The 11753-nt window shown below is 37.3% G+C and overlaps 1 pseudogene; it reads left to right on the top strand.

The window, feature by feature from the left end:
- Positions 1-1916: 1916 nt before the first annotated feature.
- Positions 1917-11466, top strand: LOC112012531 (FT-interacting protein 3-like; annotated as a pseudogene).
- The last annotated feature ends 287 nt before the right edge of the window (positions 11467-11753 follow it).

Genomic DNA, 11753 nt, shown 5'->3' with positions numbered 1-11753 from the left:
TTAATTATAGATTTTTTTTTTTTTTTTTGCTAAAGAATTATTTTTGTCCCTAATTTTTTTTCTCTTTAAAAAAAAAAAATTCCGTATTTCATTTCATCTATAAAATTTTATAAATTTTGTTTTTTTAGTTCCTAAACTTTTTAAAGAGCTGTTTTTAATAGTTTAGGGGCTAAAATATGAATGACACAATAGTTAAAGAATGAATGGTGAAATGTTTGAATAGTTTAAGGATGAAAAATAAATGTTTTAAAATTTAGAGATGAAAACCAAACTTCATGCAAACTTTAGATATAGAAATAATTTTTTAGCCCAAAAAAAAAAGCTTTAATTTTTATATTAATAAGTGTCCATTTGAGAACAGCTTATTTCCAGTAACTTATTTACATAATGTGAGACCAAAAAAAAAAAGTTAAAAGTTAACTTATTTCTAAAAAGAATTAAAATTATATTATTAAAATCAAGTTAAGACAAAAGGCAAAAAGCACAAAGTTGTAACCATACTCATCATAAGTTGAAAAAAGTTTGGCTCTAAACATGTTTAAAGCCATTGATTTCAACTCCCAATAGAAAGATAATATAAGTCATTATCATGTATAATACACATGACTCACTTAACCCAACCAACCAATTGAATCATATGCAATGTACATGATAGGAGCACATGTTATTTATTGGGGATTGAAGCCAAAAGCTTTGAACATGTTTGGAGCAAAACTTTATAATACAATTTGTGTTAAAAGGTCCATCCATGTCGTTAACCATTGTTTGATATTGAGTTGAGATTTGTAAGGTTCATATTTTATGTGATTGACATATCCTATAGGCAAAACGCACTTTTTATGTACTTAAGGCTGTGTTTGGTTCCCGTAAAATATTTTCCAGAAAATATTTATTTTCCAAAAATGCTATTTTCGGGAAAGGAAAATATTTTCAAATGTTTAGTTGCATTATGAAAATTGTTCTAGAAAATATTTTCATGTGTTTGGTAACATTCTGAAAATGCTATTTTCCACCACCACCACATAACAGGAAAACCACCAAAACACCACCACCCACACCACTACAAAAACAACAAAAATCAAAATCACACACATAGAGAGATCGGTTCGTGGGTTTCTAGCGAAGTCGAAGGCTCTAGGTCAAAGATCGGTGGGTCGAAGGTGATAGTTTAGGTCGAAGGCGATAGTCTGGGTCGAAGGCTCTGGGTTCGTGGGTTTGTGGCGATGGGTCTAGGTCGAAGGTCGAAGGCGATGGGTTCATGGGTTCGTGGCGATGGGTCTGGGTCAAAGGTTGACGGCTCTGGGTTCGTGGGTTCGTGGCGCGAAGGCTCTGGGTCGCCGGCGAAGTCGAAGGCTCGGGGGTCGCCGGCGATGGGCTTTCTCTCACTGTCGCGTGGAGGGGTGCTCGTGCGGTTACTCTGGGCTTGGGGCGGCGATTCGAGCTCGCGACTCGTGCTCTCTCTCTCTCTCTCTCTCTCTCTCTTCGTGCTCTCTCTTTCTTTGTTGTTTCGAAAAATGATATTTGAAGGTAAAATAAAAATGGAAGTGATTTTCACCTTGACTCACGGTCAACTGAAAAGCATTTTCGGAAAATTTATTTTCCATGTGCAACCAAATAACCGCATTTATAGAAAAGCATTTTCGAAAGTGATTTACACCCGAAACAAACACAGCCTAAGTGTTAGTTTTTAAGTGTGTTCAATAAGACCTTGATTTGAATAACAAGTGGTATTATTGAAGATACAAGACTGCTCAATAAAAATTGAAACTACAAGTCCTAATACCTTCTTAATACCTATCTATCTATTGAGAGTTAATGAACCTCAATACATGTTCATGTGATTCTTAAACTTCCTTCCTTCTCATATAATGGATAAAAGATTATAAGGAGTAGATTATAAGTGGTAAAATCTTGAAATGCCTGAAGAATTAAAAGTTGAACAAAAGGAAATCAAGTTTGCTAGTAAGATTAATATGAGGATATCTTTGGTAGGTATTAATGAAGCACAAAAATCGCCAGTGAGTTGATCGTCCACACACGTTTCAATTATAGTACTTGAAGAATAAGAGAACAAAGAACCAACAGATAGCACTGGTGGGATGTCGACCAAAGACCATCCAAAGGTTAAGTTAGTGATAGAAGGATCTCCAAAAACTCAATAGTGTGAAAGTTAGGAAATTTCACATACCTTAAGGGAGAGGAAGCTTGGTACTTATATAGTGGTGTAGGGCACACCAAGATCCCTTGAATGTAGGATCTTTCCTTATAAAGAAGATTTGGAGTTAAAGCCTCAAGATCTTAGGGTTTTTCTTCCCATACAGGGAAGATACGACCGTGTAGTAAGGTCTTTAGATGTGAAGTGCAAATTCTTTCCATATTGAGATACATGAGTGGGGAACACACATATACCGTGGAGGACAAGTGTTCTTACCCGTCGATATGCTCGTCGTCCTCGTCCGTGTTAAGGATGACAATTGTTACCTGACCCGCGGGTACCCACTCAACCCTAATGGGTCGGGTTTTATTGACCCGATAAACAATAGGGTCGAGTCTGGGTTTTTAAAATAAAACCTGAAGTGGGTCTGAGTCTAGTCTAGGTTTTGGTAATACCTGGCCCAAACTCGAACCCAGACCTGACCCGCTTAAATGTAAATTACCAAAAAAAACCACACACACACATACATATATAAACTTATAAACCCTAATTCCCTTTCATTTCACTCAGCCAACCCAGTCGCCCTCTCACTCACTCTTAAGTCTCACCCTCAAGCTTTGTCAACACCAACCATCACTCAATCTCACTGTTAGCCCTGAAGCTTTGTCACCGCCAACCTCAAGTTCGTCACGGGTTGCTCACAACTCTCAATCTAATCCCTTAAGCTCTATGTTTACGATTTATATTTTATTGCATGAAAAGGGCTTCTTATTTATTTATTTATTTATTAATAATTTATAAAATGTTATTTTTAGTAAAATAACTTGTGATTAAACGCGATTCAGTGTTAAAAACTGAGGGATTAGGTCACCGATCACATTGTTTTAGTCCAATTTTTTTTTTTTTTTTATAACTTTGGGTTTGTTAATGACATCGTTGGGTATTGTTTTTTGATGATCATGCTTATTGTCTTAAATTGCATTTGGATTGTTGATGGGTTAGGTTTAAATTAGTTTAACTTTGGAAATTTTTTTTTTCTCTTAATTTCAAAGATTGGAAGTTCAAAACTCAAATTTTGATTTTGAATCTTTTTTTTTTAATTTTTTTTTTGAGAAACACAAATTCCGTCTTAATGAGTAATCTTGTTGTTTGTGTTTTTTAATATGTGTTTGTAGTTCATTGTAATGTTTAGGGTTGTTGATGTCTCGGTCACTCTCAAGTTAATGTTTGAGTAATGTTTAGGGCTAGTTGGTTTGTAGTTGATTTTTTTGGGTTTGTCTTACAAATTTGCAAAGGAAGTGATCACTATGCAATAGGGTTTTTGGGGTTTGAATGATTTTTTTTTTCTGCTTATTGTGAATGCAGTGGAAGAAATTATGTTTACTATTTTTTGTGTTTGTTGTGAATGTAGTGCCTACAGGGGAAATGGGAGACACAAAAAAATCTAGTTCTCCCTCATCAGGCAGTTCTCCCTTGAGAACTACACATTGTCCATTGCCAACTATGCGGTCTCCTTCGCCATTTTCACTATCGATCTCACCATTGTTGCCTTCTGCCAGCTCACCCTCAGGATCACCATCACCTTTATGCCCATTAAAAAATGACTAAGTGTTTGAAATTGTAGTTAATCATGTTTAATTATGATTGATTGATAGAACTTGTGAATGTGTGTAATTATGAATTTGTGCCCATTAAATAATAAGTATGTGTAATAATGAATTTGTGAATATTTGTTTTGATTGATAGAATTCCTAACTCCTAAACTTCTGAACCAATTGAGAGTCCGAAATTCCCGATGGTGGACTTAGTGGTAGAGGACCTAGAGGCAGAATGACAAGAAGAGATAGAGGAAGAGGGAGAGCAAGAGGCTGCAAATGAGGATGTGGATACAAGTAAAAAGAGAAAGTGTACCTTAAATGTTTGGGAGCATTTTACAAAGAAAAAGTTGATGAGAAATCTAAAGCCCAATGCCATCATTGTGGCAAGTTTTACTTGGGTGATTCTAGCCAAGCCACAAGTCATGTGCGTAATCATTTTGGAAGATGTTCACGTTAAAGTTTAAAGATACAAGGGATATGCGACAACAAGTGTTAATTAAACAACAACAAAATAAGGTGAATGAAACGATGCGTTTAAATTCTTACCAATACGATTAAGTCAAAGAGAGGAGTAATCTTGCTCGTATGGTCATCTTATATAAGTACCCACTTTCAATGGTTGACCACATTGTGTTTAGAGAATTTGTGAGTTATCTTCAATCTTTGTTTAAACTTATATCAAGAAACACTTTGAAGAGTGACATTCTTAAAATCTATGATAATGAGATGGAGAAAGTTTTGAAGATGATGGATAAGAATGGAAGTAGAATAACAATTACAATTGATATGTGGACTTCGAGTAACAAAAAGAGAGGGTTTATAGTCATTTCTACTCACTTTATCGATCACACTTGGACGTTGCAAAGCCTGGTTTTAAGGTAATTCTTTGATCTATGAATGTTAAATTTGTTAAACCATATGAATTGTACCATATGTCATTGATCATAGTGTTTATTGAGTTATGTTATAATTATTCCTATTATTTTTCTAGGTTGGTTTATGTTCCCTCTCCACACACAAAAAATGTTCTTGTTGATGTCTTGTTAATTGTTTTTTAGAGTGAAACATTGATAGAAACTTATCCACAATAATTGTAGTACTAATGATGTCATGATAAGACTTCTATTGAACAAGTTTGATACTAGTTCTTTTATGTTGAGTGGATCTATGTTGCATATGAGGTATGCTACACATATTTTGAATTTGATTGTTAAAGTTGGGTTGTCTCTTATTAGTGATAGTATTGAAAGGATTCGTGATAGTGTGATTTACTGGGCTGTTTCACCAAAAATGAGGTAGAAATTTGATGAAAATACATGTCAAAGAGTTGATCTTAGATTATAAGATACGCTGGAATTCAATTTACTTAATGCTTTCTACTGCATTGATTTATAAAGACGTTTTCTCTTGTTTGGCTAAATGTGAAGCATCTTATATTTGTTTATCACATGATTATGATTGGGAGGTAGCTAATGACATTTGTGAGAGATTTGAGTTGTTTTATAGTGTGACTTAGTTATTCTCTGGTTGTAAGTGCCCTGCAACTAATATATATTTTACTTTGGTGTGTGAATTGAAAATATCATTGAATGAATGGAGTTTGTCTTTAAATAAGATGATAAGTAGGATGGTAGAAAGCATGCTTGCTAAATTTAATTCTTATTGGGCTAATGTTAATATTGTTATGGTTGTTGCTGTCATCTTGGATCCAAGATATAAGATGATGTAGTTGGAGTTTTATTATCCTAACATTTATGGTAATAATTCTAATTAGGAGATTGAAAAAAATTAAGAACCTTTATTATGAATTGCTTGATGAGTATGAAAATGTAAATGAGTCCCCTGTAGATAACGAAGGAAGTTCTCATATGCCTAAAAGTACTTCAATTGATGTGGCACAAATTAAACATAGGTTGAGTGGGGCAATGTCATCTTTTGATTTGTTTGTCAACAATAGTTCAAATACTTCAAAGAAACATGAGAGTGCTAGAATGGAATTTAATCATTTCATTGATGAGGGAGTGTTGAAGAGGAATGATGGCTTTGATATTTTGGCATGGTGGAAAAATAATGGTCTCAAGTATCCTACTTTACATAGGATTGCAAGAGATATTTTAGTCATTTATATCACAATTGTTGTTTCAGAATCTGCCTTTAGCACTAATGGGAGACTGTTAAGTCCACACCATAGTTAGCTTCATCCCAAAATTATAGAGGCAATGATATGTGCTCAAAATTGGTTACGTAGTAAAATCAAAGGTTAGCAATTGTATAATTTGTATTTATAAAATGAAATCAAAATTGTATTTTCATATTTGCTAGTTATTATTTGATGAAGTTTACTCCATTTTTTAATTCATTGTTGTTGTAGGTTCTTCAACTATGCTGGGAGATTGTACACTTCAATCAATTCTTGATAATGGGGAGCCTAATGAAGAGGATGGGAGCTTGTTACAGTTGTAGAGGATTAGACTTGTTGTATTAATTTAGTAGCTTTTTAATTTCATGGACTTGTTGGATTAACTTGTTGGTTTGTAATTATCCTAAACTTGTGGGATTTATTTTATAGCTTTTTAATTTCTTGGACTTGTTGGACTTGTTCGATTAACTTCTTGGACATGTTGGACTTATTTATTGGACTTGTTGGATTTATTTTATTTTTATGTTTAGCGGATGATCTTAGCTATGATTTATTGATTTATAGATTTAAAATTAATAAGTGATTTATTGATTTATAATTAATAGGTTTGTAATGGTATTTGGACTGATTTGACATTTATGCCACATTATATGGGCTTGAATTTAGACATCATAGGGCTTGAATCTAGGCAAAAATGATTTTTTTTTTCTAGTTTGGGCCACGATATAGGTTTCAATATATATATATATATATACATATATATTATTGGGCCATGATTTGGGCAACGGATTGAGCCCTAACTAGTCATGTCGGGGCAGGCATAAAAACACATGTTTGCTGTACGGGCCAGATTCGGGTAACGAGTATGGACCTATAGGGCGAGTTCGAACATAAAGAAACTTGCCTCGAACCCGGCCCATTGTCATTCCTAGTCGGTGTTCGTCTTTAACCATTGGTGTGCTTGTCATCCTATCGGCATGCTCGTCACCCTCGTCGGTGTTCGTCCTTACCTGTCGATGTGCTTGTCATCCATCGGTACCTTCACTCGTCGGTATGCTTGTCATCCCAACGGCATGCTCGTCACCCTCGTCAGTGTTCGTCCTTGTCATCCCATCGATACCTTCACCCTTCAGTATTGACATTGTCTAGTTAGTTTATCTTTGGGCCCAACTGGATGATGGGGCAACGATACGAAAGGTGCCTTTGTGGTCAAAATAGGATTTAGGCTTAACAGATATTCTTACATTGATGGAAGACTCAAAGCTCGACAGTTAAAAGAGTTAGAAAATTTCTTTTGGTAAAAAATACCCCCATTAACTGCCCCATACTCCGTTGCTCATCAAGATAACCGACGGGTCACAAAGTATATCAAAATGTCTCATGGCCATTAATTACCTTGCCAAGGGGTTTATGCCACCTATAGTGGTAAAAAGGTCTTATACGGATGCTAGGTGACACGTGGTGATCTCTGATTGGGTGACCTGAATAGTCGTGTCGCTTCATTTTTTGTGTCTCTTCACCCTATAAATAGTTCAATGCCTCTTCTAACCTCCTGTTTGTTGTTTCTCACTTTCTAGTGCTTAAGCAGAGCTTTTTTCTTCCGTCGACTTTTTGAGATCATCGGTCGCCTTAAAGAACCGTTGGTTCCTACCATTAGTCGCTCACTCTGCCATTGTTACTATCACGTAAGTTTTCTTTTTTGATTTACTTTACTTACCTTATTTTGATAAGTAGTCATCGGTTCTATGTTTGGGAGACGTGTGAGTGGAATCTTAGTTTCCATTTGTCGCTTGTAGGTGAGGGAATGTTAGGAAGTAGTAAAGCGACGAGTAAGCGTTCATTGTCAGTCCATTTTGAATCGAGCGATGATGAGGTCTACCCATCTGGATACGTATTTGTATCAGATGACCAATCTAGCTCTGAGAAAGAGTTGTTGGCAGATTCACCCCTTGAGGAAGACGGTATTGCCAATCCATCAGGGCGGGGCTATAGGAAAATTGTCCTTCCTCGAATTTGGTCAGTAAACGGTTTTCCTCCAAAAATGACGAAGGAGGTTTTTGATAAACTTTGCCCTCATTTCTAGATTCTCAACGACATCCCTATTTAGAAGGCTTTTAGGTGGGGGGGGGGGGGATGTTACATAGGGAATTGAGTGACATCAGTTTTTATGAGGAACTTTCATTGCAGGGCTAAGGTTGTCTCTTGTTATCTTCATTGAAGTTAACGGATCACTTGGGTATATCCGTTTGTCAGATAACCCCAATGCTTGGAGAATATTCATAGGGCTGAAGTGTTGTAGGGACAGATGGGTGGAGGCCGTCGGCCCTCTCTCTTGAGGAGTTTTTTATTGCTACAAGCCTCAAGAGATATTGGCATCGAAGGGATTTTATAACTTCGTGTGTGTTGGCACCACTAAGGCGAGTATCAGACATGGCCGATTCTAACCGTCTATGGAAGAGTAGGTTTTTCTTTGTCCAGGGGTTAATTGGGTATGTAAACTCGACGAGTAGGAGAGTATAGGTGAGGCTTATGCCATGCTTAGGGGATTATGGATAAGTCTGGTGAGTCGTCGGTTCCCAATTGTTTGCCATGTTACTTTAACCGTCGGTTTTGCTACATCATTGCTAAGTTAACTTGGTTTTTTTTTTTTTTTTTTTTTAGCCCAAGCTCGCCTGATGATTACCCTGAACAAGAAGACTTCCTCAACTGGATACTAGTGATCCCTTTTGAACAGAGGTCGCAGAAGGCCCTTATTACACTAGGCACTCTCCACACTTTTTGTGGTTGGCTCGAACCTTCGCTAGAAGCCTGGCGACTCAATTCCTTCTCTTGAACTTGTAAGTTTCATCTTTCATCGGTTTTCTATTTAGTAGTTTGGTATGGAAACTTAATATCATTTCTCCCTTAATATTTAGGTTTTAGAGATGGAGGCTAGAAGAAGAAGCAAGTTGAGATTAGGAGCTGCTACTCTTCGTGCTCACACAGTTAGGTGGGTTGTTGGTTTCTCTTGCGATAGTTGGCCAGAAAAGGAAACAACCGATGGACAAGGGCAATCTAGTAAGAAGGTCCAAGGTCCTTATGACTATCTGGATCAGGAGGAGATGTTCCCAACAATGCCCGAGCCTCCTCGTCATGGCATAGGTAAAGGCCTGATGACCTCTTAGGGTCCTATTGTCAACCTCACCAGTACTCTCTATTGGTCTTTTGTTCTCTTATTCTCGAGTACCCTAATTGGAGCGCATGTGGACAATCAACTCACTGATGATTTTTGTGCTTCATCAGGTACCATGTTCTTGATGAGTGCACCTAATATAGCAATGACCTTAGGCCAACCGCAAAACCATTATGGAGACCTATCATTAGTGTTTACCATTTGGGCATCTTGAAAGCTATTTGGGTTGTCAGTAATGAAGCCAATGGAGAATCGCATAAATGCATATTGTGTGGCTAAATATGGCTCACGGTGGGTGCAGACACTCGGATGTTTATGATCCATGTACTGTCATTTCAATTGGAGTTTTTGATAATGATCATTTACAAGGAGTAGATTTTGTTCGAGGGCCATGGCATCAAAGGATTGGGAGGGTAAGGATTCGCCTATCCACACTTGAGATGAATCGTGTTTATACACTTTCTTATCCACTTGTAGTCATACAAGCTTCTAGGTTAAAAAAAGATGGGAGAAGTTTAATTGGCTGTAAGATTTTCTTATTGATCTTTGATTAATACAATTAATACTTATTTGCAACCACTGCTTCCTAAGATGCACCACTTAAGCCCACTATCAATATATCAACTTAACGCTTTTAGGCGACAAGTTGTTTACTTGATCTCTTTGACGTTAAGCAATTCTGAGCCACCATTAAAGAAGGAGGTCATTGAATACATGCTAGATGTTGGATCACAAACGTGTAGCATAAGGAGAAGCTAGAAATGACAATTTAGATCCGACCCGTGGATACCCGGCCCGGCCCAGCCCGATAAAGAATAGGGTCGAGTATGGGTTTTTTTTTAAAAAACCCGAAGTAGGTTCGGGTTGGGTCTGGGTTTTATAAAAAAAACCCGAAACCCAACTTGGATATGACCCGGTTACCATGAAATTACTAAAACCACCCCTAATATATATATATATATATATATGTAGTTGTAACTTGTAAACCCTAACTCCCTAATTCACTAACCCAGTACCCATCTGCATCTCCTAACCCTTAATCTCTCTCTCTCTCTCTGTCACTCACGCCCTCAATCTCTCTCTATGTCATTCACGCACGCCCTTAATCTCTCTATCACTCACGCAACCATGCACGAGCATGCAACCACGCCTCGGCCTCACTTTGAGTCACTCCTCGGCCTCACTCTGAGCCATGCCTCGGCCTCACAGTCACTCTGAGCCACGCCTCAACCTCACAGTCACTCCTGGGCCTCACTCTGAGCCACGCCTCTAAAACCCAAGGCTAAAGACCTTCAGCTCTCTCTCTCTCTCTGATCTCCAAGTTAGGGCTAAGACTCTCTTCTCTCTCCATTTTTTTTAAAATCTTTTTCTTTATATTTATTTTTTGTTTGATCCGAAATCTCCTCCGCTGGTTTGGTTATTTCTAGGTTTGAGGATTGAAAAATGGGATTTTTTTTTTTTTTTAAATTTATTTCGGTGTAAGTGTGGAGATTTGAAAAGAAGGGATTTTTGGGATTGGTTGTTTGGTCGTGGGTTTGATGTTGAGTTTGGGGCTTGTTTCAAAAAAGCTTTCTTTCTGGTTAGGCTTAACGGGGCTCGTGGGGGCGGGTCTGGGCCCCGGAAAAAAAATCCGTTTACTAAACAGGCCAGATCCGAGCCACGAGTCTTGGCTTGCGGGTTGGGTCCGGGTATACAAAAACCCGGCCTGAACCCGACCCGTTGCCATTCCTAGGAGAAGCAAAGCAAATTATGATAGAGTCACAACATTCTTGACTAGTTTTCTTGCTATGATCAATTGGTTTAAAAAGATACGCAATTGGACAAATCCTGCTACTACTATTTTGATTTACATAATATTCCTATTGGTGGTTTGCTTTTCATAAGTAATATTACCTGGAATATTTATCTGCCTTTTCTTAACTGGGCGTTGGCGCTATAGAAAGAGACCAAGACTTCCTCCTCATGTGGATGCATGCTAATACAACAAATGAAGATGAACTGGATGAAGAGTTTGATCCATTACCATCTAGGAAGACAGGTGAAGTTCTTAAAGGGAGATATGATCGATTGAGGATCATTGCTGTGAGGATGCAAACAGTGCTGGGTGACTTGGCAACGCAAGGGGAGAGGTTGCAGTCTCTGTTGAGTTTGTGAGATCCTAGAGCTACAGCTATCTTTGTGTGTTTNTAGAGCTACAGCTTATCTTTGTGTGTTTCTCTTTGATTGTTTGCAGAGTGACATATATGACTCCATTCCACTATATGATTGTTTTACCAGGTACTCACGTGCTAATGCATCCAAGACTTCATGTCAACTTTCCTCCAGTTCCCCAAAACTTCTTGACGAGGATGTCTGGCAAAAACTGGTAGCATGTTTTGAGAACTCAAATATTTTCTACTAATGTTGGGATGTTCCATTTTCACTTTATTTTAATGGATTTAGTATTGGAGTAAGCACGATTTATGGATATTATTTTCTTTCTTTGGTGGTGGTATTGTGCTTTCTTTTATTTTTTATGGATTTTGTATTGCACTCCAAATATTATGCTTTAAATAGTCATGCTATTGTTTATTCATTTTGAGTGTAGTATTTAACTAATGTTGGCTGCTGCTTGAATTTACAAAGCAATTGCATACTGTATTTTTGTACTATATATAACCTTACAGTAACTCATTAGGAGATTTTCAA

Source organism: Quercus suber, unplaced genomic scaffold (assembly GCF_002906115.3).
Source record: "Quercus suber isolate HL8 unplaced genomic scaffold, Cork oak 2.0 scaffold_151, whole genome shotgun sequence".
Classification (NCBI taxonomy): Eukaryota; Viridiplantae; Streptophyta; class Magnoliopsida; order Fagales; family Fagaceae; genus Quercus; species Quercus suber.
Note: the sequence above shows the minus strand (reverse complement) of the source record. Positions and strands in the feature narration are given on the sequence as shown.